Source organism: Strigops habroptila, chromosome 7 (assembly GCF_004027225.2).
Source record: "Strigops habroptila isolate Jane chromosome 7, bStrHab1.2.pri, whole genome shotgun sequence".
NCBI lineage: Eukaryota > Metazoa > Chordata > Aves > Psittaciformes > Psittacidae > Strigops > Strigops habroptila.
Genome location: NC_044283.2, coordinates 68,917,535 through 68,941,757, shown reverse-complemented (window position 1 = coordinate 68,941,757; position 24,223 = coordinate 68,917,535). Strand labels below are relative to the sequence as shown.

The 24,223-nt window shown below is 37.1% G+C and overlaps 1 long non-coding RNA gene across 1 annotated transcript; it reads left to right on the top strand.

Moving 5' to 3' along the window:
- The first annotated feature begins 854 nt into the window (after positions 1-854).
- On the top strand, positions 855-24,169 carry LOC115610992. The gene is made up of 6 exons (XR_003992419.1): positions 855-1,063; positions 8,705-8,817; positions 8,909-9,028; positions 15,174-15,324; positions 16,913-17,005; positions 23,810-24,169. It is a non-coding gene; the product is annotated as an uncharacterized LOC115610992 (long non-coding RNA).
- Positions 24,170-24,223: the final 54 nt, after the last annotated feature.

Below are 24,223 nucleotides of genomic sequence, written 5' to 3'. Positions count from 1 at the left end.
TGCAGTCTATGAGATTCCTCTTTGGGAATTGTACAGTCCTATTTCAGTCATATCTATAGGGACAGAGATGTTGTCTGTTGCAGAAAAGAACTTGGTGATATTTCTGCTTGCTTGTAAAACTGTGTTTGTAATCACAGGTTGAGGACTGCTTTGTGTCTTTACCATGACTTGTTCTTGCTTAGTTGTATCCCTTGGAGCGTTTGCACTGGCATATCTGAAAGATGAGAATATCAGAGGAGAAACTTTTGCAATGACTCTCCTCCCTGCACTTAATAGTGCTTTCTTTTGTAGGTACACCAGCCAGAGGAAACATTAACCAACCTTAACAGACCTTTTCCTCTTTAGATTGTGCATTTTCTCCTTGTTTGAATATTCTGCTTCTGTGGTATCACCTAGGTTAGCTACTGCCTAATAACGAACAGATTGCTCATGATTTCCAAGGATCTAACTTACACCATTAGTAACACTTTGGCGGGATAATGGCACACAGATCTTGTGAAAATTTAATTAAATCACATTTATTATATGAGTAAGTTTTCAAATGCCATTGGGTCAGAGAACAGGAAAATGATAGTTTGTGTCCATGTCTAGATAAGACAAGTTTTGGACGCTTTTTCCTGTTTCATACCGTATACTCCTTTTGGAGAAAACCAGGAGAACAAACACGGAACAGAACTGTAATGCTGTGTAATGTTTAGATGATCATGGAGCAGCACTGCAAGTATGCCCCATGCTTTGGAGATAGGCTCAGGTCAGTATTATCAAAGATAGCAGATTACAAGTTTTCTGTAAAGAAATGCTCTTTCATTTCCCTCACTTCCTTTTTTTTTTTCTAAATGTTTGTTAGCAGGGCCTGTGAAATTTTGCTCTGTGGGACATAAAATTCTACCAAACAAATGGTACCTGGTACCTCATCACAGCTTGTACGATCAACTGAAAAGTTATTGAGGCTGAAGATATAAAGAAACAGATAAACAGAGGAGTTTTAATTATAGAGGACCAAATAAATTCACAGAATTACCTGAAAAAAGGCAAAACACCCATTGCAAGATTTCTACTGGAAGTATGTGCTTTTTATAAATATCTTTAATTGGTGATTTATTCAGTTAAATATATTATGGACACTGCTAAATATATTTTTGAAGGGACTGAACATCAGAAGACCTTTTTCCCCTCTTTGTTCTTTGTAAAGAGCAAGGGAATTGTCAGGCATTTAAATGCATAAAAATGCAAGCCTATCTAGTTTATTTGATGAACACAAACCAGTTTCCAACTCCCTTTTCACAAAGTCCTACGGTAACCAATAACTGAATGTTGCTGAGAATTCATTTCACAATAGAGAAAAAAAGTAAAACAGAGAGTAAATTAATTGTCCAAGGTCACCAAAAGGATCAGTGACAGAGATGTCAATGAAGTCAATGCCTAGCAGCTTCTTTTTAGTATAAATGCTATCCTGTCTATTACAGGCTTACCCTGATACTATCCTGAGATCATGCAATATTTGGTCAAGAAAAAATTCATCCATATTTCCTGCTCTAGATTTGCTGTTATAAAAATGGTAGCCATGTTATATTAAGGACTCTGAATCTATAGCTAGTTAGAGATTTTTCTCCTCACTAGACACTAAAAATAAAACAACTTTAAATCAGTGCTAAAGCAACATTAAAGTGTTATTGATCCTATTGAACACTGAGAGTGTATATGTTTGTGGTTAGCTTACCCATCAATAAAACATATAGACAAAAGAAGCCTCCAGTCCTCGTAGCTGTTGACAGCAGCAGCAAGAAAGCATTGCCAAAACAGAGACTTTTATTGATCATTCATAAGCTAATATCTTTCAGGGGACTGTGTCAGTCACCCTTGCACCTCTGAGATACAGTTGTAGAAAAGTGGAAGTTTTGTTGCCAACTGATGGGGAGCTGCCTATGTGTTCCTCCGTCTTGCATGCGAGCTTCATCAGCTTCTGAAGTGCTGAGCTGGGAATAGCTGCTCAGTGTTAAAAATTCAAAATAATCAATTTTCCTCTTCAGCAGGTGCTTTTTATCCATTGAGCCTACAAAGGAATTGGAGAAATAAAATCTAAAGTAGATGATATATTTCAAACTGAAGTAATCTCTACAGTGTCTTTAACCATTTTTCCAGCTCCTGAAGATCTGAAACATGCACTCTGTCTCTCAAGACTAATGTGATGATTTTCCAGCTAGCCAAGAGTATGCCACTTAGCACTGCAGCTGGCAGTGGCATCCTAGGAAATGATGCCACAAGAATTTACTACTGTTTCAGTCATGTAGAAGTCATCCTTTGAAGGACGGGAAGGTGTTTAGGTGTAAAGCTGGGAAATCTTGTACTACAGCCACACTTGTTCCACAGAAGAAGTAATGAAAAAAGATTGCAGTTTTCCAGACTGTCAGTTACAGCTTTTACAAGCATTAAAAGAACATCATGAACTTGAAATCTAGTTATTCTTGAAAACATTAGAAGCATCTTACCTACTAGAGGTTCTTGTCAGCCAATTTTTGTGGAATTACAGTTACCTTTTCCTACTTTTTTTCTTTCTGTTGTAGGGAAGAACATATAAACTACAAAACTACCTGTTACATGTGAGGAGAGCAAGGAAAATAAATACAGGAACAAATAAATAGCAGTCAACAGGAATAAATAAATAGCAGTCATGGTTTAACCCCAACTGGAAAGTAAGAACCATGCAACCGCTCACTCAGTTCCCCCCCCCCCAGTGAGATGGGGAGGAGAACTGGAAAAAAAATGGTAAAAACCCCATGGGTTGAGATGAGAGCAGTTTAGTAAATGAAATAAAGTATAATAGTAGTGATATTATAATAATGGTAGTAATAATAACAATAGTAATAATAATAGTAAGAAGAAGAAGACAGAGAGGGGAATAAAACCAAAAAAATAGTCCCAAGTGATGTACATTACAATTGCTCACCACCCACTGACCAATGCCCAGCCTGTCCCCAAGCAGTGATTCACCGCTCACAAGCAGCTCCCTCCAGGCATGACGTGCTGTGGCATGGAATACCCCTTTGGCTAGTTTGGGTCAGGTGTCCTGTCTCTGCTCTATCCTAGCTTCTTGTGCCCCTCCTCACTGGCAGAGCATGAGAGACTGAAAAGTCCTTGATCGGGGTAAATGCTGCTTAGCAACAACTAAAACATCTGTGTGTTATTAGCATTATTCTCAGACTAAAGCCAAAACACAGCACTGCACCAGCTACTAGGAAGAAAATTAACTCTATTTTAGCCAAAACTAAGACAATAGCCTTTTTAACAAACAAAAAGTGGATAAATTATTTCCTTGCTAATCTATAAAGACTATAACAATTTTAAATATTGCATCTAATAACATGGGCAAAATAACAGGTAGGCTGTACCCCTTTAAATTTTTCTAGGATAGTCTACTGGAAAAAAAAAATTCTGTCTTCAAAAAAAAAACCAAAAAAACCAAAAAAACCACAAAAGCCTAAACCATAGGTAGATGATACCATGCAGATTATAGTAGGTTTTGAAAATATATAGATAAATACAAATTTTTCAATGGCCATAGAATTGAATGTGTTACCAGTCTCTGCTTCTATGATGTCTAATGTTTAAACTTTGGGGAATAACTGATTAAATACTAAACTGCATCACCTTGTAAGGACACTTTAACAAATCTGTTTATCTTCTAAGGATGTTAATGTGTATAATGCAAGGAAAGAATTCCTAATCAGACCTGTGGAAAGTGCAGGTAGGCAGACATCCATGTCTTGACTCTTTCCTTGAAAATTATAAATGGAGACATTACTGGAAAGAAAAATCTTCAATAAAAGAGTTCTGGGAGCTGAATGGTAGACACAGCATTTAGTGGAGAAAATGCTAGACAACTTGAACAGTCCAAATAACAAACAATACAGCCTTTACTAGCATAACGTCCATTGCCTTTAATTTAAATTCTTTTGGGTTTGAATCCTGAATGACTGCCTTGATTGTCGTTTTTATACTCAGTCACTTGGACCATGCTGAATGGTTCAAGTTAATTTTTAATTTTTTTTTATGATTAATATAGTGTATCTTGAATACTTCTCCTTTATTTGAATGATTTATTACCATTTGGTATTTGATTAGGTAACATTTAACACTGAATTCCAAACCTGTCATATTGTCTCTTTTAGGGATGATTCTGCAAAAGCTTTCAACCAGGCATCATTTATTCTGTGTAGCCCAATTAACTGTGCTGGGAAAATACCTAGTAACAAGCACTGTGAAATGTTTGTCAGACTAGCACTTTACATTTTAAGCACTTCAGACCAAAAAAAATAAGGTGTATAATGCCGTGTAAATGCAGAATTGTACTATTTGCGCATTATTTAACATTACATAAATATTTTTTTTCTGCTATATAATACATTATAGGTTTCTGAGGGAAAATACACAGTTTAAAAGTGACATTTCTAGAATCTAGGAAGAGGCTCCATCGTTTAGCTTCATAGTTTTTGCACAGTTTGTATTTTCATAATCTCTGCAGCCTTTAGAGATTAACATTTGCCAATATTTTAACTCTTAAATTTCTTCTATGCTTGTTGATTGTATTGATTCACTTTTCTATTAGTAAATTTTGTTTGTGTGATTTATTCACACAATATATTCATGTGCCCTGAACTCTGACCCAGTCATCCAGTCATCAAGTGATCTAGTGTATTAACTCCTTCTGTGTCTAATCATAGGTATCATTCTGCCCTTTTCCTGTTTAGTGATAATTTGAAAAAGTTGAAGCATTGCTTTTATATTCCTGTATGTCATTAATATAAAAAGTAAAGAAGTGGAGACCCTTCCTAATTTTTAATAGCTTCAGAAAGATATATTAACTGTCCAATATCTGGCCAAATCCTTGCAGTTGTCACAGGGTGTATAGCTTTGTATAAAATCTGTTGATTTAACCTAGCCAAACATCTTGCCCATAGCATCTGTACTGTCTATTTCTCGTACTTTGATGTAGCAGTAAAAATAATTTCCAAGATAGTGTCCACAGCTAGTTCAAAAATAAACAAAGGTTTTAAATCAGATTCTGAGGACAGGTGTCAAATTTTGAATAGTTATGGTCCATAGCGGGCTACTAATCATCAGTCATAAACCTTCCAGCATCTGGTTAATTGTACAAGTGTTCACAAGTCTCAGATGCTTTATTTATTTGAGATGGATCAATTATGTAGCTAAGAATTCCTCCTGAATATGTAGTGGAAGGGGAGTAGCAGGGAGGAGGATTTGTTATTATTTGCAAGAAGATTGTCAGCCAATATGAAAATTGAAACAGTGCAGCAACCACCCATTATCCAAATCTGAGAACACATAAACCAAACATTTCCCTCAAAATAGCCTAAAATTAGTTTTCTAAACTGTTCCAGGAGAGGTTATGTGGAGCAAATGTATTAAAGACAATGAGAATTTGCTTATGAACAATTCATAAATCTAATAGAACTAAGTTGGTAACAAATACTATTCATGCATAACAGAGCCACAGCTCTATTAACTTCCAGTTGTCAAAGTACATAGAAAGTTCTGGATACAGCCCTGCTCTTCAAGTCTGTCCTTAATTGGCTTCTGCACAAATAAATTGCAACTGCAATTAAATAACCTGGTGTAATTTTTTTCTAGTATCCCTAGGCTTTTCTGCATGTAACAAGTATTTGTTTGCCCCATGAAGTATAGGACTACATATAGAATCATAGAACAGTCTGGGTTGGAAGGGATCTTTAAAGGCCATCTAGTCCAACCCCCCTTCTATGAGAAAGGACATCTTCAACTAGATCAGGTTGCTCAGAACCCCATCCAACCTGACCTTGAATGTTTCCAGGCATCTACCACCTCCCTGGGCAACCTGTTCCAGTTTTTCTCCAATCTCATTTTATGAAATTTCTTTCTTGTATCTAGCCTGAATATACCTTCTATTAGTTTAAAACTATTACCCCTTGTCCTATTGCTACTCTCCCCATCTTTCTAATAATCCTCCTCTAAGTACTGAAAAGCTGCTCTAAGGTCTCCCTGGTACCTTCTCTTCTCCAGGCTGAACAACCCCAGCTCTCTCAGCACACAGAGTAGTTGCACAGACCTCCACCATGCAGAACGCAGGAGGTCTGTGCTTCTCTCACGTATTTTTATGGGCAGCTTCTGTGGTTTTGCTTGTGAGATTATAAAACCACACTGAAGATGGCTCTGTTAGTATATAGGAGAAATTTAACGTTCAGAATCATTTGTGTTTTATCTGCCTTGTCAGTTAAGTGCTCCTGATCTTTAAAAGTAGATCATAACATTTCCTTTTTCCTATATTTTTGGTACTGCTGACTGATTCTTTTCTTCCACTATGATTTTGATTGTAAATTTGCTTACCAGTTTTTCTACATGGAATCATTTCCATATAGGTTTTTTTTCAGTAAAGGAAAAGTCATCCTCAGCTATTCAAATGTTGTGAACATTTACTGAGCACCATTTTACTCTGTTGAAATAATCTATGCTATTTGATGCTCATTTTTAGTTTCATCCATTATTTTTCACTTGTTTTACCAATCACAGTGATTTATGTTTTCTTTCTGCTTTCCAAATGCTTAATTTAGAGACAGATTTGATTTTGAATATAGTTAAATGCTTAAACTTATGAGAATATATATTATCAGGGCTATTTTGTATACTCCATTTTTCTGGGGAATTGCAGAATACAACTTATCACTAGTCTTCAGTTACTACAGAGTTAATACAGTTCCTGCATTTTGGTGGTATCTAGAGACCCTACCATGGGTCAGAGCCCAAGCTGGTTTAACTTTCACTTTTATGAAGCAAGGTTTCTGGGCATCCAGTCTTGTAACTCAGTTCTTTTACCTTTTGTGGGCTACCTTGGAAATTGCGTAGCTTCTTAAATAAGGTCTAGTGAAGAGCTGAGCAGCTCCAGAGGGAACACAAAGAGGGGTTATTCTGTAAGACAGCACTGCGGGAATGCTCAGGGGGGCTTGAAAGCACCATCTAGGAGAAAAGGTTTTTCTAAAGGAGGATAAAAGAGAGACACAGCAATAGTTTTCAAATATGTAGAAGATATTGTTTCAAGATCTAAAGGAATGAGTGATTTTTCACATCCACTGGCATACGAAGAAATTGCCTGAAATTGCACCAAGGGAAATCAGTTTAGATAGTCAGAAAAGCTTTCTAGTGCAAGGAGAGTTGAGCACTGGTATGGGTTACTTGTGGAGGTTGTGGGACTTCAGTCACTGGAGGCTTTTTAGCACAGGTTATGTTAAACATTGTCAGATGTGGTGTTCATATAGTTGTTAATGTCACAAGGTTGTGAGGTGGTCCTATACAAGCACAAGGCTGAAGTATATCAGCTGATACTGCTCAGATACTGAAGCTGGCAGCACATGTGCCAGTCTGAGCACATGGAGTGAGTAAGCATATGGTCTTTGTACTGGCCTTTTAAAAGTCCTTGCTGCAGATTTCAAATTGAGTTACATTTGACTGATAAAGACAATCAAACACAGACAAATACAAAGCCAGGAGAGGCAAAAGATTTTTTTTTTATATACCTTTTTTTTCCTGCAATTCCTTTAATTATAATTTGATAAGTACATAAATATGTGTACAAAGAGTTCATTTAGCTGTAGCCTCAGTTTGTATAACCTGGATATAGACAACAGGTCAGCACAGTTAACGTTCAGCTGTGATGAGAGCAGATGAAAGAAAAGCCAATAAAGCAAAGAGGATAAGGTGAGATAGATATATATATTAACCAATAAAACAGCTGCTTGTAGTAGTCAAAAAGTGTCTTCTTTGGAGTTTTCACATTTTAAGAGACTTGTTGAAATGCATAGCTTAAAGGGTCTCTCTTCTTCTCAAACTAGTTGTTACACAGTCCAAATAAAATTTAAAATTCACAAAATTATTAATGTCTAATTGAGGGCTACTGAGAGATGAAAAAGTCCTAGATGGCTGCAAATTGTTCCAATGTCACAGTCTACTTCTCTGCTCCAATGCTTTGAAATGAGTCAGTAGTCTGATTTAATTTGTTCAGTTTAATTAAATTTCACCTGAATAAATGTGTTTCACAAAGCTGAGGAGATGCTGAAATTTCCTGGATGATGTATGCAGTTGAGATCTAATTTGATAGTATGCAGCCTTTGACTGTAAGCTACTCTCTTCCACAAAGGTGAGCACTATATAAATACTTCATACTTTAGATGAACTTGTAAGGAAAACTATGCAAAGCAAAATTGCATGCAGATGTAGATTTTTGAATATGCCTCTTAGAATAACGAAAGTCATCAGTAGACCAGAAATAAGTTTCACTTTCAAAACACAGTCCTGTTAAGATTAGCAGCTTGTTTAGTTAGCCTGATACTGTCCTGTCTACCCATTTCATTAATTAAACAACTAATACCATAATCAGATAGTACAGTATTTTCTGCTAAGATGTCTTGCCTTTGGTAGAATGACATTTATGAATTACATTTGTGCATATGATCTGTGATGTAAGGAATTAAAATAAATGCCAGGTCATTGTCCTTCTCTTTCTCAGAGACAAACAAACCAAACCCAACCACAAACCACAAGCAAATTAGAGGATTTGTTTAGTTTGGTCAAGTATTGGATCAGTACATCTTCAAATCATGTATTAGCCCAGTGGTCTAAAACTCTTACTCTGTTCACTCTCTTAACTGTTTTCTAGCCAGTAACACCCTTCTCAGAAGGTGGCATCCAAAATGGAAATAAATTCTCATTTTCTGAGAGCATTTGATCTACTTACTTCAGATCATGCCGACTGACTACAGTATAAGAATGGTATGCCTGTGTTTTGAATTACAAACAGTGCAGTTATGGTATACAGTTCGTAAGGAATATTCAGACTACTATTACTGAATCTGCCCAGCAGGTCATCCAATGTGGGGGTGCACATAAAAGATTCTGCAAAACTGAGCCTACTGACTGCTGGAGCATGCTGCCCAATATATCATGTTTATGCAATGAAGAAGCATGGATCCACATCACTCAGGTAACCAGTGCTCACAGAGGCCAACAGCAAAACTTGTCCTTTCACAAAACGAAATAAATTGTTCAGAAATTCCTCTTCTCTTGTACTTTATTTAACAATAGCAACTCTCCTTCAGGAGCTGCATAACCATCATTCTCTTGTATGATTTTACAGCACATTACTGTAACTTCTAAATCAGTGTAATTATCTGAGCCCTTCCTTGCAGGGCAATTCACAACTCCATTTATTTCTACATGCTCCAAAGGTAATATTCCTTGTTACTTTATTCAATTTCAATGATTAGTACATTCAGATCTATACCTTTCTGTTTTCTGAATCCTTGCTTTGCAAGGTCCATTTAGTCTAGGACGGTCTTCCAAAGGATAAACTTTATTGCCTGAATGTTTCGAAGCATAGTTGGCCAAAATTAGTGGCAGATAACTGACACTACTGATTTAAGAGATTACTCCCACTGTATATGTTTTCCTCTCTCTATATATATGTTTTTCTAATTTCCTGTAGATAAGAAATTTCTGAACTGATGTAGACAGAAGTAATTGTTTATTATATTTTCTCATTATGGTGATGTTTTCATTATGATGTTAAGTTAAACTCGCCTATGCTTTTATTGAAATTTAGAAGTTGTCACAACTGTTTTCAGATTCATAAAATTTAGAAAATTGAACATCTGTTGCTTTTGTTACTAAAAGAGATATTCTAGACAATTTTTTTTTATTTTCTGACACAAAAGGAGCCTAAGATATGAAAAATTATTGTGTTGCTATGAAATCCCATATGTATTTACATAAAGCAATTGTGAATTTAATTTTCCTTTCATTTTCTAGATTATTGTCCTTTCATTTTCTAGATTATTGTCGTATGTGCGAGGTTTTGGAAATCGTGATTGGTATAATCACATAAAATTTCATAGAAGTCTGTGGGTGTTGAAAATGAAGTCCAAATTACTGAGTCTAAGATTTGGAAGAGTTTGGTTTAAAGACAAACAGCAAACAAGTGTCTCGAAATGGAGAGAACTTGCTTGTAATAAGCAAAAAGCCAGGCTGCAGAAGGGTCTAGGTTGCTCCCAGATAAGCGCTGCAATACCTTATAGATCCTGTTCTGGGATCCAGTGCCTTTAATGTGGTATTGCAACATGTGAGAAAGAGAGAGCACAGAATATCAATTCAGAATAAGCTGAGCAGAGACACACATACAGCCAGCCAAAAGCGGCAGTAATTGCTCTAATGCAGCTCAAACCCCACCCTTCTTCAGTCTATCCTTAGGACTGCTGGAAGGTGACTCCATCCAGCTGGAGCCCAAAGCCTGGATCTCATAGAGCCAGAAACTCTCATCCATTTTTTGAAAGAATTTAACATGCATTTACTTTTCATTTCAGCAGAGACCAAAAGAAGGATTAGTTTTGATAATGTGCACAGAGATTAGCAAATACTCTTGGGAATCCACAGACTTATTTTTGAAGGCTCTAATCTACAGATCATGTCTGCCAGGAAATTTTTCAAATTGCAGGTTTACACAGTGAGTTCCCCCTCAAAGTCTCTTTAGCTTTCCAAACCTTGCATGCCATTCCCTGTAAATGCTATTCTGCATACAGTGGCATTCTTAGGTGCAGTAGGAAGCTTAAAAGAAAAGAGTGGCTTATCCCAGAGTCCTCCAGACTGGCAGCAGCTCAGGAATATAGTGCCAGTGTGCATGCAGAGAATGGGAAATAAATAAAGAAGGCCCGTGGGCAAGCCCCAAAATATGTTCAGTTTAATTTTTAAGTCTGAACATATTTGGGGAATTTCTGTAACAAACACAACTTCATTATTACAAAACAGAGGATGTCATTAATAAGGTATGAAGATCAGGAAAAATAAGTATGCCTGGAGTTAAGCAATGACCCCCCACCTCTCCTCCAGTGCAAGATTTTGGGTATCAAAATCCTAAATTTGAGAAGTACAGGAAAATTCAAGAAATTTCTTTAGGCAATATGGATTCTGTTAGTAGGATTCTTAGCCCTGCTATAGGTGGGAAAGGCTGGAATGTCTAATAGAGTAATATTGAAACAAGAAGTTGCTCACTGAAGCAGATGATAGCATAACACTGGATAGCCTTGCCATCTAGTTAGATAGGCAATAGAGCCCTATGATTTGATAACCACAATTTGCAGATTGATGTTACAAGAGCATGGTGGAAGGCAGCTAGTGCTCTTAACAGTTGCTTCACCAAGAAAACAGCAAATTTATAAATATTGTTATACTTTGTGTAGAGAATAATGGATTGATTTGATTGCTAGTAACAGAGAACAAATTCAATCCTGGAGTATAGTAATAAATATTAGGTTTAGACGCCATTCAGAGATCAGTCAAAATTAAATTGTATGGGTGCTCAGAAAGCTCCATATTTCTGTATTTCCTCCCCAAATGCAAGCATTTGCATTGGATTAGGGTGGCCACTCAATCTGAGACACTTTGGTTGGTTGCTCAGGTGACTATTTCTTCTCACTGACCTACGTACTGTTCTCCATTTTGTGACATGAATGTTAGTTTTGTTTATTTGTTAGAAAGTATATATTACTCTGTTTTAATTCCTATTTCTACTTTGTTCTCCCCCTTCAATACAGCGTTGCCAAGTCATTTCATTCATTCTTTGAGGAGTAGAGAGAAGTAGAGCTCACTTGGTCCACCTTCTTTACTAACTGGTGTGGGGTTAGATTTGATTTCATCTGTCATGTCCCTAAACCCCTGTCCACACTGTGTTTCATCAGCATGAATTTCATACTGGTTTCTTTTCTGAGATTCAGTGGGCATGCTTAGAGAGCTGCTCTGTGTTTCTTGTTTCCACCAGGAGGGAAAGGACATGGAGTGAGTAGTGTTGTGCTTGAGAGAGTAGCATGGGACACTAAGTATGATCACAAGACAACCTTTATCTATCTTCAAAGAACTCCTTCATCAAACTGAGTTAGTGATGTAGCTGCACCCACTGAGCTCACAAGCAGTTTAATTTCATTTTCCTGGGTTTTTGATTGGTGGCTCATTACAGTGTGTATTAGGGGCTTCCGGAAACTGAAGATTACCCTTGTTATTGCCAGTCGAAGCCTGACAAAATTACACATATTTGTAATTAGATGGTCAGTCTCAGCTGGATATATCTGGCACTAATGGAGGCAAAGATGGTAACCAGCTCAGGACAGAGTATGTGTAAAGAATAAGGACAAGCACTGAGGTACCTCTAGAAATCTTCTGGGTGTAAAAACAGAAGACAGAAGCTTCATTAGAGGCCAGAAGGATATCTTGAAGTTAGAAGAAGTTAAGGTCTGGCACAAGGATTAGATATGGATGAAGCACGGAAGTGGTTATTGCTGACCGACCTGTATTTTCTCTCAGCTATGCACACTTTTTTGTTCTCTAATACCTGACATAGCAGCCTTCATTTGCAGCCTTGCAATAGCTGTATAATACCATACACCTTCACCATGCTGGTGTTCTGGCGCTTGGTATATTTTGGAAGCATTTTATCTGTATGGTACTGTTGAGATTTTTTGTCCCTCCTCACAGACTGTTGGAATAAATGTAGAACATAAAGATCTAATGATGGTGTCTAGGAATGTGTAGTTCTCTGCAATTTGTGCCGTTACTGAAGCTGTGCAGTGTCCCAGCAGGTGAAAGGCCAAAGAGCCATTCTTACAGTAAAAGAAATTGAGGTTTGCACAACTGGGCACCCTGGCTGTTGAAACAGGAGAGATTTAAGACTTGAGTTTCCTTTTCCTAACTTTTTTCTCAGTCATTACGCAAGGCCCTGATGGAGCTGAAAACATACAGAAGAGTTTGGGTTTCATGGCACGTACCTTTTAACTCCCCCCATTGAACCCACCTGGAGACCTCCCATCATGCTACCTGCATCCACCCGACATACACCTGAGGGCAGAGAAGCTCAGCCCTCTGCCAGTGCTTTGCTGGATGTCATTGGATGGTAATGCCCTTAGCTTAAGGACAAGGTCCACCACATGCCCCCCACATGTCATAGGTGTGATGTGGGATAGGGCAGAGGAAGCAGACAGAGGGGCTGTGCACTGAGGTCAGCCTCACAGGACAGCAGACACAAGTCTCAGGAGTTCAGGGATGATGCAAGAGAATCATTACCAGCTAATTTTAGCAAAGGTCAGTATCTTGTACGTTTACCTACTATAAATATATATGTCATTACCACTTGCTATAGAGAGAACTATTAACAATCTTCTAATGCTCTAATTAAGAGAGTAATTTTCCCGTAATGCTTAAACAACTTCCTTACTTTTCTTTCTTTGTAGTCAGTTAATAATTGTGACATTTTTCTTGGCTTTAACTGTGTGTCCCTGAAGGCATGTTAAAGACCCCCTGTGATTAAAACAGTGGGAATCGTGTTGCTGAAGTGACGTTAACAGAGATACTTATTAAAATTTGGCCCCTGCTGTTTGTGGTTTCTCAAGACTACACTTCTTTAGCAAATTTTAAAATAGAATTACATGATGCCTGACAACTAGAAACTATGTTATAGCCCAAATGTTAAGTGAGAATCAGAGAAGTAATTATAGACTGTCATAACACCTGGAAAGAGAAGTGATAGTAGATGGTTTAATGTCGCTTTTAGCAGATCACTGGATTTGTTGCTGATGTAAAGCAGATCTTGGCATACTGTGATTGTAGACAAAATGATCACAGGGCCTACTATGCTATTTTAATGTTTGTAAGGCATTTGCAGTGTTTATCTTCTGTTCGCAAGACTCTGGTGGAAATATGAAACTTCTTTTGAGCCTGTCCAGCTGAAGAGCATTTTAAATAAATACGCAGTGTGACAAGTATCAGAAGAAAACAAAACTGCTACTTGACTGCAACCAGTTTACGTTTTCCCCTGAATCAGCAGCTCATGTTTGTCTTGTAACTTATACCATAATTCTCTTTTCACCTTTACTGTTTATTTCCCTTTCAGGCAACTGCAAAAGCCAGAAAATGGCCTTTGTGATAATGCCACTGAGATTTAGAGCATTAAGGCAATCTCATTATCAGTTTACATCCCCAGTTGGAAATCGGAAATTGTTCAGCACATCAAACAGTAGAGCGAGGGCATGTAATGTGCAGCCCAAGGGCCAGATGAGACCTGCTGAGTCATATAATGTGGGCTCCAGCTGCCCTCTTCCTGCAGCTGAATGGGGATGGGGACAAAACAGCAGAACTGCTGGCTGGTGTTGCTAATGAACTTGAACCAACATACATTATTTTCCATCTGCATACCAAATATGGTTATATGCACTTGTAATAAATGTCTGTAGTTTATATGCAAGCTGGATGTAGCTCTTGGTAAGTAACCTGTATAACCTTCAGGTCTGTAGAATGTAAACCTCTTTCTAATGCTGAAATTAGTTCATGGGGCTAGGGGCTGCCTTACAGTGTGAGCCTGGGTTGCTCTTTGCTTAACAGCAATGGAGGAGGACTAATGGAAGCCCTTTTAGTTTGTCTTCCACACTAAACTCTTTGGTATGTGAGCAAGAAGGGAGGGAAAGAATATTTTGTGGTTCGGACACTCACTGTGTAAATTCTCACTCCCTCAATCCTGGGATCTTAGCAGGCATGTACAGGTAAAACCCCCACCACACCAGTGGGGTCCTCCTGATAGATCTGCAAATGACATTGCATTGTTGGATTTTTATACTGTAGAAAGAATTTTCATTATTTTAATTACTCTTTCTGAGTTACTGGGAAATAAACTCAGAATCTATCATTAGTTTATCCAACTGTGCAAATGAAATACATAATCAATATAAAATGGTTTTGTCATACACAGTTTGAACAAAGATCTATGATAGTTTAAAATTCAGACAGTTCTGTGATAAAGTTCTATTAATGCATTCATTAACAAGAAATTACATTACAATGTCTGTGGGGCTTACTTTAGTGAAAGAACAATTTCTTTGTTGGTAAATTCATTTTGATGTTACTCCCCTCTATTCAGCTTCCCCAAAACGACATTTTGCTAAAAATCAGCACTAATACAGTAATTAACCTTTCTCAGTATTACTTAAGAAGATAATATTGAGATAGTAATACAAAAAATTAAACTTTGAAACCATCTGTTTTACCCACTGTTGCAAAAGTTCAGCACATCTTCAACCATATTCTTTATTTCACAGATCTTACCTTTAAAATGGCAGTGAAGACCTTGAAATTGTAAATGAGGTTGGCTGGCTGACATATATAATATGAAGATTCTTTTTGTATGGAAAGAAGGCACGTACAAGTATTGTTGAAGCATTTGTAGTAACTTCAGCTATGCTTCATGAGGTACAGAGTTCTAATGTCATTTTTATTCTTTCTTCTGTAATAAAACTAATATTCAACAAGATATGGGGGGAGGATTTATATGAATCTGCCATCCTGAAAGATGCAAAATAGTTTACTCAAAATAGTACTCAATTTTTATTAATTTATTTTTTATTTATTTATTCTTAAAAAAAGGTCACAAAGAAGTGTCTTTTCTCTTTCTTGGGAATAAAATCTTAGTGTGATCACCCTTTTTCAAATTCTTTTATGGTGTAAAACACGGGGAGTATGCATCAACCTTGACTTGCAGCACCACTTCGAAAGGTGAGGCAAAAGTGTGGGGTTTCATGCCCTGGCAGTTTTTATTGCCATAAATAATTTATTCAGTGTCTCCTAAAAGTACAATTGCCTTAAAAATGTACATTTAAAATTATTAATTCATACTAGGTCTTCTATTAATTTCCACTTACAAGGTTAGGTTGTTAAGAGTTTTCTAGCTGTTGTTAATAATATTGAGGAATAAAAACCTACAATTTCCTTAACATGAAAGTTGGAATTCTCATCCAGTCACTTGATTTGAGGAGCTCAGACAAACTATAGGGAAACGATAATCAAGTCCCAAGAATTGATGTGGTTGGTTGTGTTACAGGACTTCCAGTGAGAATGAAAATAGTTCTGGTGTATTATGAACTGTGAATGAGAATAGATCTGTTGTCCTAAATCCCTTTTGAGCTGCTCGTAAGAACAGATGTTAATGCTATGTGAATAAATCAGCTGGGATTTCTTTCCTCTGGATAAATCCTAGTGTTACCGATGAATGTCATCTGTGTATCTAATAGTAATGATGCTACATACCACTACATTAGAGCAATGCCTGCATTCAAATGACCATAGTCTGCTCTGCAGTGAACTTTAAGGCATAGGCAACTTCTGGGCTCTCTGTTGAATTATCCATGTTATCCGGCTTTAGACAGGCTGACGCTTTTGGTGTACTATGAAAATAAAAAAAAAAAACAACGCAACAAACCAAACAAAAAACCCACTACCAACAACAACAAAAATTAAAAACAAAACAAAAAGAACCCCAACCCAAACAAAAAATAAAAACAAACCCCAAACTAAAATCCCACCCTTTACTTCAGTTCCTAGAGACAGTCCTCTCACAGAAGACCAGTTATGGCTGGAAAGGACCTTGAGATCATCTAGTTCCAATCCCCCTGCCATGAATCAGGGAATTATACTGTTCCTGAAAAGTTATGTACTACCATCTGTAATTAAAATTCTAATAGAAACATTCCATGTCACTGAATTTTGATCTGAGTATGCAGTTTGCAGTACAGAGACAAGTTGAATGGCCAACTTGCTGCCATCAGTACTCTGCACCATATTTTCACTCAGATTTGTAAAACTGAAGTACACACTGCATAGTTACGAGTTAGATCTTAAGAGGCTGAAAAAATTGGCAAAGCATAAAAGACTTCAAGTAGCTATATATCAACCAGTCAATAGCACAGTATAAAAAAGCAGAGGCACATTTTATTAACATTTCAAGTGGTTCTTGTTCTACTATTCTAAGAGGCTATTCTTTATTTAACCTTTGTTATCTTAGAAGTGATCTTGAGAAGCAGCAGTAGTACAGCCACCAAATACAAGAGGACACATTTTCATTGTGTTTAGAAGTCATGAATGTCATAGAACAAAGGTAAGTATTAAGAACTGGCATAGTCTAAAAGTCTCTCAAATTAAAAAAAAAAAAAAAAAAGCAGATTTTTTATAGATGAACATACCTGGAAAATAACCTGGAAATAAATTGGGAAAGTAATGTCTGTCTCTGAACAAAGAGGACCCTTTGAAAGTAAAAATAAGAGATATAGCAAAGCAATAAATACAAGGGAGACATCAAAAGAACCCACCAAAAATGATTACATCAAATAATAAATATTAAATATTTTAAGGTGCAAGACAGATCAAAGACTTCTTAAAGATATGAAACACATGAAGCCTATGAGGAAATTAGAATGCTGAGAAGCAAAGACAGAAATTAATGAAAATGTACCATCATTTAAAGTGGAAAATTGAATACAGTATTCTATATTCAGCCAAAATATTTGGTACTAATAATCCTTTCATCTTTTATTAGCTGAAATTAAACTATAGAATACATAACACCTGAAAATTCATTATATACTTGAATTTGCTGTTACAGTTAAGCAGAAGAAAAGCCTAACCTACTAATTACTTAAACTTCTTTAATTGTGAAAATAAAAGTCATGGAGAAGAAGAAATCAATGACAGGATATTTAAACATCAAGAAAGTCTCTGACTTGGATTCAGCAGAGTTGAACAAAGTATTTTATTGGAATAGTTATATTGCTGCCAGTGCTGGAGCTAACTCAAACAGAACTAGCTCAAATATCTATGCTAGAGGAATATTTTACGATGTAATCATATTGGTGAAAAAACTACATTAAGAACCACCTGTTCTGTGAAAATATGTTGATTCACTGAGGTGACTTTATAAAGTTTTATTTTGTAAAATTCTCATTTTCCCTTGCTGCTTCTTACCTCAGGATAGGCCTAAGTACAGTTCATCCAGGAAAAAAGAATGATATACAGATACTTACCTGAGAAGACGTATTGAAACATTATTTGTCTTTCCAATTTTTGTGTCCACAGCTCCAAAACAAGGAATTAGAAAGCAAAAGGATAGACTTTCAAGCTTATAAATTAAGGTTAATGTGACCTTTTTTCCATTAGGTTATTTAGACTAGGCTTCCGAATCTTTCTCTTTTCAAAGCCCCCAGATTACATCATTTGAGGGTATTGAAGACACCAGCTAGCTACTTTGAACTTGCATCATGACAGGATCCTGCTTCATGTTTCTCACTGGGACAGTACATGTGGATTCCAGATTTCTCCTTCCTTTGTGGCATTCTGTCTCTTGCTTCACTGGGTGTGTGGTAACTCAGCATGTGATGAAACTGAGCCTTCTGCAAGCATAACTAAACAATCAGTGTTATTCACCAAACCAATGGCTTTGGCGGGACAGGGAGGAGGGAGTTGAGGCCATTGCAGTACATAAATGCTCTGTCTGATAACAACCAGATTATAGCTCTCCAATTCCAACAAGGAAACACAAGAGGTATGAAAGTATAGTATCAATTTGCCCATTTACCTCTAATGAAATTAAATAATGCATATGGGACCACAGGTTTGAAGAAAAAATACACATTAAAATTCTTAACTGTGTGAAGATTAAGGCAATATGGTTTTTTTAAAGCTTTCGTCCAGGGAAAAATAGCTTACTGCTTGCTTTAAGTAAGTTTAGCTATAAAAATGCTATAGTATACCTAGCACAAAATCTGATTGGCAACAGGCGAGTATTTTAATGTGGAAAGATTTTTTCCTGGTTTTAATTAAGCAAGGACATTTTTGCTGAATGCCCTAAATCTTTAATTACTGCCCAAAAGCACTGACCATGACATGAGTTATTTACTGAGTCACTGTGAAATACGGTTCAATATTTTCTTATAAATACTTCATATGGAAACAACAGAAGGTTCTGACTGGAAACAGAGGTGATTTTTAGTAATACAGGGCATGATTTCCACCACAAGGAAGTAATTTCAAGGAATCCTAATGCCTTGTGTGGGACTTGGCTCAGGTCTTTAATGGGCATTAGTGCTTGTAGGAGCTAGAGAAATGCTTTCTCATGACTGACAATGGCCCAAAACCCAGAGTCTGTCCCCAAGGGGAAGCCCTGAATATGTGTTGTGGCTTTGGGGTGGGGGGTTGTGTTTGTTTTTTCTCTAAGAGATGTGTGGAATGTAACACCTACTGTAAAGCTTGGGAAAATTGTCAGATGACAACCACAGCAGCTGCATGTATGGATATAATGCAGAACATAACATGGATGAGATCTTAATAGGAGTTCAGAACTCAAATTTCACAGCACTGTTAATGTACAGTACAGAGCAATTTTGTTATGAGACAGTACTGTACTGCTACTAACAATTATATGTTTAGGAATTGCTACAGCTAATTTTGTTATGAGTATGAGACAGTACTGTACTGCTACTAACAATCATATGTTTATGAATTGCTACAGCTAAGGTGAGGCAGGCAAGAAAACAGACAAATATGCTGTTTGGGCGAAGGGTTTGCCCTGAATCTTTCATAAGAAAGGGGGCCTACAACTAAAGCATATTAATCAACTCTCCCTGAATTTTAGAGTCTATAGCCTACGTAGTGAGGCACGCAGAAGAGGGAAGGAAGCAGCAGTAATCTCACTGCTTGCATGAAGGTACCTAATCTGTGTAAGGTGATGCATTTTTCCAAGCATCCCATGTACTTGGGGTAAAGAAATTATTGTTTTCTAGGCTCTCTAGCAGCCTGCACTTGGTTCCCAATCTAGATCATATTCTGGAGAAGTAGATTTCTCTCCTCTGACTGTATCTTGCCTTCCTGAAATAAGGTAATTTGTGATTACAGTAACCAAAGGAAACAAATGAGATCAGAACAAACCTACAGACAATACAGATCCTAATCAGATACATGCAGTGAACATGTGAAGTAGCTAGGTGATCATAATAACATGTGGCCATTTCCTCCACTCCTTTCAAAGGAAAGTGAGATACTGCCTGCAGAGAATGAACTCTGTCCAGGAACTGTAATGACACTTGCTCTCACCCTTTACAAAAGTGAAAGCAGCCAGGCAATATTCATCATGAATGAAGCTAGTGAAAACTACATAAGTATATCCATTCATGTTTTCTGATTTTTGTGACTATGATTTTACTTCGTGCAGGAAAGAAATGGCTGCTGAAAATGAGTAGAGATCACCAGAATAGCAAAATTTGTGATGGCAAAATGTAAGGCTAATTGTGGTTCACTCTAAGAAGAGTAAGACATAATTTTTTTGCAGATAGTGCAATTGGCAATTGACAAATCATACACACATCTGAAGTTTTTCTGAGGAATGCACTGCAGATATGTCTCAACAAAAGTGAAGAAAAAGTCTCGGTCAGTTATAGTTTTAGAGACTAGGCTTATGGGGATGAGAGAGGGAGAGCCCAGAGCAGCAGGAATTGGGGCGCAAGCCCAGAGCGGAGGAGAGTTACTGCTCAGGAAGCTGAGAGCAGCCCCAGGTGAGAGGTGCTGGTATTGGGGGCTCTGTGCACTGCCTGCAGTTGGCAGGGTGGACTTCTCCTCCAAAAGAGTCACCTCCTCAGCACACCCGAGTGTGAGAACCTGGCTTTGTCATCACTTTTCTGTGACTTCTGATAAAATCTAGACTTTTCATCTGTAGGAAGGGGAATTTCTTCTGTAAATCACAGACTAAATCCAACTGTTCCTACTTCTATTGGCATAAACCCAGGTGGTAGGCCCTTTAAGAAGAAAATCTGCCAACTGGGAAGTCATAATATGAAAAAACAGCTGCTGTTTTTCATGTTAAAATCCTGGGCATACTGGAGCCCAAAACGTAGTCTTAAGTTTTCCTTTCCTAACAGAAAGCTTAACAGTGTGTGAAAGTACCAATAGTACCTGATCACCACATAGAACATACATCCAAAACCACCCAGGGCTTATTTAGGACTCAAAGATGCATTACATAGGTGGTCCAGGAATGCAATTTTAGCCTCTAGATAGTGTTTACCAACTCTTGCACAAGAGCAGTCAGCAGTCAAAAAGGAGGAACTTTATCCTATGCTTCAATGAAGTGTAGTTTTCTTATTTAGATGTTACTTATTGAGTTTTCATGAAAGAATGAAAAAACACGTAAGACTTAATGAACACAGGATATGCAACATTACAAAGGTAAGAAACTTGCTTCTGTATCTATAAGGCTTTTTCATAAGGGTTCCCATCCACCTTTCCTCACTAGAGACAGTAACACGTCTCATAAATCTAACAGACTTGGCCAAATTCTAGCCAATGCATAATTCTATTTAATACCCTTCATAATTTTCAGACTCCTGCAGAACAGTGACATGAAAAACAATTATTTGAGACTTTAGAAGTCTGCTATGTAAATGTTTTCAACAAGAATGTGTTCTGAACTCTTTGGCTCTTCTTTGGTGCAGGACTTTCAGTTTCTTACAAGATCAAGTCCCAGGTATAAAACTTTACACTGCATATTGTACCTACTCCATTTAAAGAGAAAAGAACCATCTAGAAACTCTGATAACATTAGCACAGAGGAGACCAAGATGGAAGAGTTACCTTGGCTTGCTTGTACCTTGTGCTGCTGGAGATATGAAGTTTGTAATTTAAGTGATAATACTTTTCTTTTTTTTTTCATTCCATGGGGAAAATGTTACCACATTGCTGTGTGAGTAACTTGTCCCCAACCAATTTCTGGAACAATATCTAACATCAGCCTGTGAAAGTTTCCTCCATTGAAATTCAGTACGAAGTTCACCATAGCAATGGTATCTAGGTTCTTATCCCTTGTCCACTGAAATTAAATGGTAGCCTTCTTTTCATCTCATTATGCATAAAATTAAGATAGCATCCAGGAAAGATATCAGACTTTTAAATGTATTCTTGTACTGAAAAAGTGCTTCTCCCCCATCACTTCCCCCCACAACTTCTTTGTACTTAAAATGGTAGTAGATAACATCCTCCAATATCCAAATTTTCAATGAGAGCCAACAGAACCTACATTTTGTGTTATAGGGATGGATGATGAAGAAAATCATATTAAAGCATAAAGATTTAATTATTTTCATTCCTTGAATATGTCCATCAGTCTTAAGGGATAATTTTCTACTGATAAATATTATTATTTGCTTTTAATGTGACCTATTGCACGCTATCATAGGTGTTTCACTGCAGCTATGTTCTACATGCTCTATTCGAGTTCTTCATGTCATCACTGTGACATGTATAGGAATTTTTGGTGTGTTTTTATGAGACAAAGAGAGAGAGACCAAAATGCTTAGCAGGTGGGATGGAAGGAAGCAACTATGTACTTACGATAGTAGCTAGTGTGTGTAGCAGTTAATTCCACAGTGTTATACCAAGGCTAAGTAAACTTTTTTTCCTGTGAAAGTGAACTTTACTATTAGTACATAAATCCATTGTGCCAGAGATGCAAAAGCTGTTGATTACATTTATGTCTGAACTTTGGTGCATTTTATAAAATTTTCAGGCCACTCAGATACTATAAAGATAATGGCCAAGAATTTGAATTGGAGCACTTGGAGTCACACTGATTTTTGCTTACATTACATGAAAAAACATTTGAGAATTCATTTTTTTCATTCTTTTACAGGACAGCTTGGAAAAGTTTTAGGACATGAAGACAGAAATATTCCAAGACTTACTCTTAGGCTCCTACGTGCTTTTAAACAAACAAACAAACAGATGAATTTGTTCCCGAATTTTACTGCTTTCAAATCTTTGCTAACTTTTGATTCAATTTCCTAGTGGCAAGTGGTTTTAGTAAGGGTTTTTTTGGTGTCGGGGAGAAGATGAATCAGAACTTTTCGAGTTGGACAATTTTCCAGATGGCATTTTCCTTTTGTACAAACTTTCTCTAATATCTGTAAAAATGACAGAAACCTTCAGAAGATTGTTTATTTTTTCTCCCTGCATTAACATCTCTGAGCATGTTCATATGAGTCACAGGTTGATGACCTACGTCTATCTCCTTATGAAACAGCTTCCCTATTACCAAATCTATCATCACAACTGGCACTGACACCATTTCTTGAAGTGTTATCTCTGACATGATGTTATCTCTGACATGAAGGAGCAGACAAGGAACTGGTATCCTCTTTTTGTCCCTGTAAAATAATAGATAATGCCTGATATATAGGCAGAGAGCAGTATTTGAACACTTGCTTTATTGCTCCCTGTGTGACCTTAGCTTTGAGACCTCTTTTATAAGGTCCACCTGCCTGAATACATGAGGATAAAATAAAGACAAACTGTAGATCACTAAAATTTTCAGTAACATGGCTGTTCTTCCATTGAGAGTTTGTGACAACTGTTTGATGCCTTTTTTGCTCTTTGGGGCGTTTGATGTCTTCATGAAATAGCCCTGTGCAGAAATCTACACAGCATGCCCATCCCCAGCACATCTGCCCTCTGTATTGGATAATGATTGTTCACTTCATATAAAAATTAAAAGCTACAGAATGTAAGAAGAATATTCTCGATTTACTTTTGTCTGTGTAAGAAGGTTTTCAAAGTCAACTTTTTCAAAGATGGGATGAGGAGAAGTACCAATTTGTGTTCCTTGACAGTTATTTTCAGATGCTTCAAATTTTGTCTAGATGCAACTGCTTCAGCTGAAAAACTTTGGAAAATTCTTAACGTATTCACTCATTAGCATAGAAAAATATTTTCTAGCCTTAATTTAAAATAATTATGAACTATGACTGTCAAATAAATGTCAAATAAGTTTGACAAAGAGGGGCTGCTGTATCTGCCATCTATTGAAAATTTGTCCCAATTTGCCCAGGTTCATGCAGCTAAATACAGACTTTTTATTTTTCAGCATTGCTGTTCCCTGAAGACTTCTTCTAGCCTTTGCATGCTTCAGGTTTTGCAGTGAAGATGTTGGCTGTTCCTGGCTGAAAGGGGAGAGGAGAGGAAAGCAGCCTGACATAGATGGAAAGGGCAGAAGAAGTATATCTGCTTACAAAAGAGAAGTGTGGGAGAGCTGAGGAGTGGGAACCCAAGGTAGAGGATCTTGTGGCAAGAATCTGAAAATGAAGCTTGTGTCTGTACAAGTGTTTGGAGTGAGACTCAAGTTTTTGTGCCTGATTTCTAAGTTGTCCAGGTATTGCATTCATTGTGTCATTATGCTTCAGCTAATAAATATCTGCTGAAAAATAAATGAGAATTAACTTGGTGGGTTATTTAGATTAGATAAAGCAGGTCTGGGAAGTAGGGAACTTAGTTTATCAGG